The following is a 7,475-nucleotide window of genomic DNA, read 5'->3' as shown; positions in this document are numbered from 1 at the left end:
AGAAAGACATTGGTGAGGGGCGAAAAATGTCACCATAAGCTCATCGGTGATGGTCAAAAGAGCATTCGTCACCAAAAACTGAACGTCACCAAAGGTGGTGCCGCCAAAAGTATAGGTGTTGTAGTGACATACAAAGTCATCACCAATAATGATTTATAATGATGGATAGCGACCACCACCATTTCATATGAGCAATGGTCACAGACCATAGCCTCCATCACCAAAAACTAAACGTCACCAAAGGTGGCGTCGCCAAAAGTATAGGTGTTGTAGTGACACTCAAAGTCACCGATAATGATTTATAATTACGAATAGCGACCGTTTCCATTGCATATGAGCAATGGTGATGGACCATAGCCTCGGTCCCCAAAAAATGAACGTCACCAAAATCCGCATTGCCAGAAGTATAGGTGTTGTGGTGACATTCAAGGTCCTTCACAAATAATGACTATAATGATGGACAACGACCGTCACCATTTCATATCAACAACAACGATTTATGGTTACAAATCTTTGAGGGTCGTCACTATTGATGCATATATATGGTGGCATTCGTTGATCGCCACCATTTCATATTTTTGGTGAGGGTCGAAAAATGCCACTAAAGCTCATTGGTGATGGTCAAAAGATCCTCCATAACCAAAAATTTATCGTTGCTGTTCCATATGGATGTCAGGGCATGATGGAATTGAACCACCAACCTCCTGCTTGTAAATTAGGTGCTCTTCCATTGAGCTAGCACCCTTTAAAGAATTATAATTTTAAAAATTAGACCTTGAAACTTCATAAATTATAAATTCTACAACTTTCAATAAATTAAAGTCTTGAAAATATTTTACTAAACAAGCAAAGCAACATCGAAGCTGCAGGTCCCTACCTAATGGTTATTGAAGTTATGAAAAGTGGGTGGAGGGAAAAATAGTTATGTATAAGAGAATCAATATGTTCAGTTGAATACTCAATTAGAAGTGAAACTCTGAAGACATTTATAACCTATAAATGACCTATAACTAGAAAATGCACCAAATATTGCAAAGGAAATGTCATAAGTAGATAGAATATGGAAGAAGAGGAGGCAGGGACTTGGAACCCTTGTACATCTTGGCATGCCTTAGCACTTGGCACATCTTAGTTTGTTTGACATGTCTTCGTACTATCTGGCACATGTTAGCATGCCATAGAATTCCCTAACACACCTTGGCAGTCATGAACTCACAACTAGCATTAAATTTTTCCATGACTTGGGAACCTTACATTCACTAGAACACCTTGGCACTCCCTAGTTGTCATGCCCTCTATTCTCCTCCACAATGTCCTAGGCTGATGAGGAGATCGATAGAGGTAACCACATACCAAGCTCTTAGTTAGGTAGCTAGCCCTGCCAAACCAGAGGGGGATCTCTCTATGAAATCATAGCTAAGAGATGACTGGAATGTAAAGTATTTTAGGCTAGATATCTAGGCTCAGGTGGGTTTTTAGAGAATTTAGGGACTTGGAACTCTGTCCACCAGTGTCTTGTCTAGTTGAGACTTTGTCAAGGAGGCAAGGAATTGGAACTCTGTTTAGGATAAAGCACTTAGCATGCATGACAAACGATCCCTAGAATAGAGTACCACCTAGAAGAGAGTCCCTTGCTCAAAATATAGGACCCTTATCTATTGTGCACTTTTCTTAAATATAAATCTATGCATAAAATAGTACTAAGAAAAACACATAAATTAAGAAAAGTGAGCATCTAAGTCAAACTATAAAATTATACTAAACATGGCTCTATATAATTTTGGGAAACACTAGACAAGCATGCTTTCATACAAAAACCATAATATGCCTAAAATTGATGTGTTTCTTTCATCGTTACTATACCCTCACAACAAAATTGGAATATGTAGCATGTACCCCAAGGTTGTATGCATTTACTCAAGGTGTATATTGAAAGGATCTACTGAGATGAAGTACTATTCAAGGAGAAACACCTTCAAAATAACATATAAAGTCTACTGTGAATTAAACCCATTTGCACATAGACCAACGCTGCTACTGGGTACACTTCTCTGCTGAATGGAAACTACAATGTATTGTAGTGTTGCAAAAGAAAAAACACCTTTAGTGCAACATGGATAAAACTATAACAGATATTGTCACTATGGCCTCGATTATAGATGATCTCATCAATATAGATAAAAACTTCGATAATTGAAAAACAAAAAGGTGAATTGCATAGATCATTTAAAATGATAGATTTGGGCATACTTTATTATCGTTTAGGAGTGCTAGAATAGAAAATGCAAGGAATCCTGTTTCACCTTTATGTCATAGGCCAAGGATGCAAAGAAATACATAAAATATTAAATAGCATGGTATAAGTCGATTGCAGGTTATTTTGAAACAGGAATGGAATTCTCCTTGTGTGGGTTCTAATCTAGTGGGTATAACTTTAAATAAAAAATTGATAGTTACAGGGTTGGAATTGTCTCACAATTCATGAAAAGTCCCAAATTTTTTAACTAGAAATAAGTAGAGCGAGTCATTAGGTTTATGGAAGGGAACACACTATTTGCAGGAAGATAACTTGAAATTAGCAGGGCATATTATTTCTCGTCTTCTTGTACTTGTGTGCTTTGAAAAGATAACCACATCCAAAGACTCAATAACATCTCTCGTAAAGTTTATAGATGTGAAGCACTTCTGAGAAAACCCATCGTGTAATGAAAATTGAGCGAGGAATATGTCGAAGGATTCAATCTTGCACTCAGTCATAAAAAGGAAGTCGGGGTATCCAGCATCTTGCCAACAAATTGACTCCAACCATAATGTGAAAGCCAGGTTAACTGCGAAACCTCTTTCCCACTTTGTAGTATTTTTGCCTCTTGAATTCCAAAAGGTATTTGGCTGCTTAGATCCACAAAAATCATGCCAGGTAAAGTTTGCATGATACAATTGTGACGTGCAAGCTTGACACATGCTCTAGTTTCCCTCTAAAAGAGGGTAAGTCAAAATATTATGACAAGCTTAACTGTAATTTGATCATACACTATTGAGGTATTGCATGTAATAAGCAATATAATATCAATGAACTAATGAAGAGCTCAAAATAAACAAATTTCTTATTGCTACAATAGTGCCACTTTTTGGATTCTCGGATAAAGCACCTAACCTACATGGCAAATGCTTCCTAGAATAGAGTAGCTCCTACCTAGAAGTGTGTCCCCTGCTCAAAATATAGAACCCTTCTCTACTGTGCACTTTTCTTAAAGATAAATCTGTGCATAAAACAAAACTAAGAAAAACACCTAAATTAAGAAAAGTGAGAATCTAAGTCAAACTATAAAATCATACTAAATATGGCTCTATCTAAGTTTGGGAAACACTAAACAAGCATGCTTGCATACAACAACCACAAGATGCCTAAAATTGATGCACTTCTTTCATCACTACTACACCCTCATAGGAAAACTATAATCTACAACATGTATCCCAAGGCGTTGGATAGGTACTTCCACATAGGTCTAAGTGTGTTAACATGTGGCAATAGTAAAAAAGACTCTTAACCTTGAAAATTACTTTAATTAATAGAATTATTAAAGTAATTGGATTTTATAAGAAAAAGTGAGTTAACCTAATGAAATGCAGAGGCTATTTGCATTACTAAATTAAATGAATCTCAACCATTGATCTCAAGTGATGTTGAGATCTAATCTCAACAATGAATCACCTTGGAGATCAAAGTTTTGGATTCGATCAATAACTCAAACTTATAAAATGAACGCTAGTCTAAAAGAGAAGACACATTAGTGAACACAAGACAATGAGGTAGTGATGATCTCATTGATTAGCTGGAGGAAATTTATCCAAGTGTGCGGAGTTCGAGGAGGAGTGTAAGGGATAGCAAGGGAGAAGGATCCAGATTAGCCAGCAAGATCAAATGATGAGTTTTGGAGGGTTTGATCAGTTGGAATTTCCCAAAGTTTTGTTGTATTTGTATCTTTCCTCAATGGGCCATTATACCAGTAAGGGAGCCCTTGTATGCCAAAGATTAATTGAGAAAACGACATATTTGAAAGGCAGAGATCTATGTGTGCATGTGTATGAGATTGATGTGATTATTTTGCTTCGACTATTTATTTTTATTTGTGTTTAAATCTTAGCAATGTTTTTATTCAGTAGATCTGCAACAATAATTATTTAATCAAAAAGGAATCTGTAGAGTCAATGATTAGCCAAAAGGCGGGGTTAGAGAAATCAACACACACACACATGGAAAACTTGAAAACAAACACCTTCAAAGAATTTGGCACCAAATAAATATGTCTATCTATGTCATATGCACACTTTTACGAATATATTCCTTTTGCAAAGATATTTGAAGGCATAAAATTCACAACTCAGAAAGCGTTTTCAACATTTTCCTAAAGAAAACCTCACAACAAACCCCCCAGGATTTTGCACACATGGATAGTTTCAAAAGAAGCACCTTCTAAAAATTAGGCAACAAATAAATACGTATCTATGTGTCTAATATTTTCACTTTAACAAATATATATATTTTTTTACATAAATATTTAATGACATAAAGTTCACAATGTGGAGAAAAATTTCAACTTATTTTCTAGGGAAATTGATGCAGGGAAAACCCAGACACTTTCATACAATTTGCAGATGGTATCGAATGTAAAACCAGACTAACCCACTAGGGATTTCAAGAGAGGCACACAAAACGGGCAGCTAGCCCTGGGAAAGAACCCAAAGAACTCCTAGATGAAGCTCAAAGCACTCAAACACTAGATCTATCCCATGGAAAGAATTTTCAACTTAGACATAAGAATACAAACATAGTTTCCAAAACAAATTAAATAGGAAAGGAATGACTTTGAAATTAAACTGTTGTAGACATACAAATATAATTAAAAATTATATTAAGGGATGCAACGAGAGGGAACGTGAGAGATTCTCAACTCCCTTTCACCCTAGGAAGTTCCTACCTAAAACCCAAATAGGGTTTGACAACATGTAGAGGAATGCATGCAGGTTGTTAAGCAATTCAAGGAGATTTTTAGTGAAGTGCTTAGAGAGGAACCTAACTTGGAACCTAAATAGGTACCCAACAATGCAAATATTCACAAGAGAATGCAATTACGAGAAAAATATTGCTTGTTGTGCACTCTACATTCCATTATTTGTATGTGCACAAAAATGTGGTAGGTGGAAATAGGTGAAGGGTTGGGTAAATGTGGGTAGAATGTGAGAAAAGAAACCAATGATTTGTCCCCCATCCTCCAAGCATGTTAGTATCTTTGGGGATTTACCTGTCATCCACGGTACACAATGGATGACAAGAAACATAAGTGGTGATATCCTTTACTAAAGTAAGACACCCCTAGTACTTAAGGGTGATGTTCCCAAGTAATAAGAAGTCCCAGGATTACCACAATACCGTGAGTAATTCTAAACTCTCCCTCTTCCAAATGACAACTACAAGCATATAAAAGTAACTAATAAAAAATTTATTTTAATTCTCTTTTTATTCCTATATCAAGAAAAGGTGGTGAAGTCCTCCCAAACCTTGATTCTCACTTATTTGAGTCACATAAACATTCATTTGATTCATTTTTCACCATCATATCACTAGTGGCATCATATCAAGGAGTTTATAGATTAATTTATGGACATAAATCTTCCAAAGGAATGGAACAAATTTCTGACACATTTCAACCGCATTCAATTCCCAACAATCCACAAAATAAATTGTACAGAAAATTTTGATGTTCAGCTTGTTATGTCTCCTCTAATTTTGATATTAAGGCATTTTTGTAGTTTTCATATATTTTATATTTGGAGCATTGTATGTCAGATTGGTTGACCTATGTGGATGTTGGGACAAGGTAAAAAAAGATCATACTCTAAAGTGAAAGTGCATGCCAAAAATGAAAAACATGTTCCTCTATAAAGTAATAATGTGAATTTCCTTGTTGATCATTTCTGTGGTATGTGAATTATTTTAGGTTGGTTTCATAATCTACTTGAAATTGGCAGCATTTTTATGGAAGGCCTCATTGCTACTATGAATCTACTACATTGTGGTTGTTTACTTTTTCTTTTTCTATCAAAGGTTGGTTTCGATGTGTAGTAAGACAACATGCTAGGAAGAACTCCCGATGATGGAGATGTCCTTGGGAGTTGACTTTGATGAGATGTAAGGGGGAAATGAATTGCTCCATCATATGCAACAGTTTGGGCAATAGGTGAACTTGAAGAAATCCCATAGTGAGATGTTGCACCTCCAAAACTACTATATGAGTGACTTCCATATCCAGAGGATCTATATGGACCAAGACTGTAACTACCCACACCTAGTGATGCTTGACTAGAAGTTGTTCCTTGGAGAAGAAGTTGGCAGCCCAAGTCCAACTATGCTGAAGAGTTTAATGAACTATAAGGAAGGTTTTTTGCAACAGGGTCTCTAGACAAACTTGGTAGTGCTACATCACTTAATCCATATGGATTTAGACCGGTAACTGGTACTGATGTTGGGTTCATGGTATTTCGATGACCAATAAGTTGTGGGTTGACTGGCCCATGACCCAATCCACCATATTGTGAAACATGATTTACATCACCTTTATCCTTCAAATCAAGAACAACTTGGCCCTGGTTTGCTGCAACTTTCTTCTTTTTTCCTTCAAATTATAATTTACAAAAAATTTGATGCCCATCTATTGATTTAACATGATCTTCTAGGGCTCGATTTCTTGCTTCAATTGTTTTGTAAAGAATAAGGGAGTATTCTTTGTACTTACTAGATTGTCTATCAAAACCACCAGGGCCTTCTTCAATGTCTCCATAACGAGAGAAAAAATTAGTCATTCTAGTAGGTTTCATGTCTTTAGGAACATTACCCACATAGACCCTCCTTAAGTTAGGATCTGTTGTAGCTGGTTGAAAGGGATTAGCTGGTTGTATGGGTTGTACAGGTACCATGGGTGGAAGAAGGTGTTGTTGGAGTTGAAAGGGATTAACTGGTTGTATGGGTTGTTGAAGGAGTTGGTTCAGCTGTGATTGATGCTGCCCAACAGCAACTAGATTACAGAAAACCATTCTACCATCAATCATCTTGATGGGTTCTTCCAATGCACTCAAGGCACAATCAACATGTTTATATGTGATAAATCCATATCCCTTGTTCTTACCAGTGGTCTTGTTAGTGACGATAACTACATCTACAATTTCTCCATGCTCGACAAAGACTGATTTGAATGACTCTAAGGTAGTTTCATACCCAATCCCTCTAACAAAGAGCTTCTTTCTCTTCTTCCCTTAGTTTTTTTTATCTTATTGCATGCTCTGCATTCTGAGTGTGTGCATCATAAGCTCCCACTTTAGTGTCTTTTTGTGGTTTGTTCCTTGTCAGGGCACATTTATTCTCCACCCCCTCCTTTTGTGTTGACGTATTTGGTGTATCTCTTTAGAGGTCCCATTGG

At 36.4% G+C, this 7,475-nt stretch overlaps 1 pseudogene; it reads right to left on the bottom strand.

The window, feature by feature from the left end:
• Window positions 1–6,006: 6,006 nt before the first annotated feature.
• Window positions 6,007–6,975, bottom strand: LOC149180453 (uncharacterized; annotated as a pseudogene).
• Between the last annotated feature and the right edge of the window lie 500 nt (window positions 6,976–7,475).

Source organism: Pinus tabuliformis, chromosome 3_2 (assembly GCF_031772625.1).
Source record: "Pinus tabuliformis cultivar Carrire ecotype Pingquan chromosome 3_2, CPIR1, whole genome shotgun sequence".
NCBI lineage: Eukaryota > Viridiplantae > Streptophyta > Pinopsida > Pinales > Pinaceae > Pinus > Pinus tabuliformis.
This window is presented reverse-complemented; position numbering and strand designations above follow the sequence as displayed.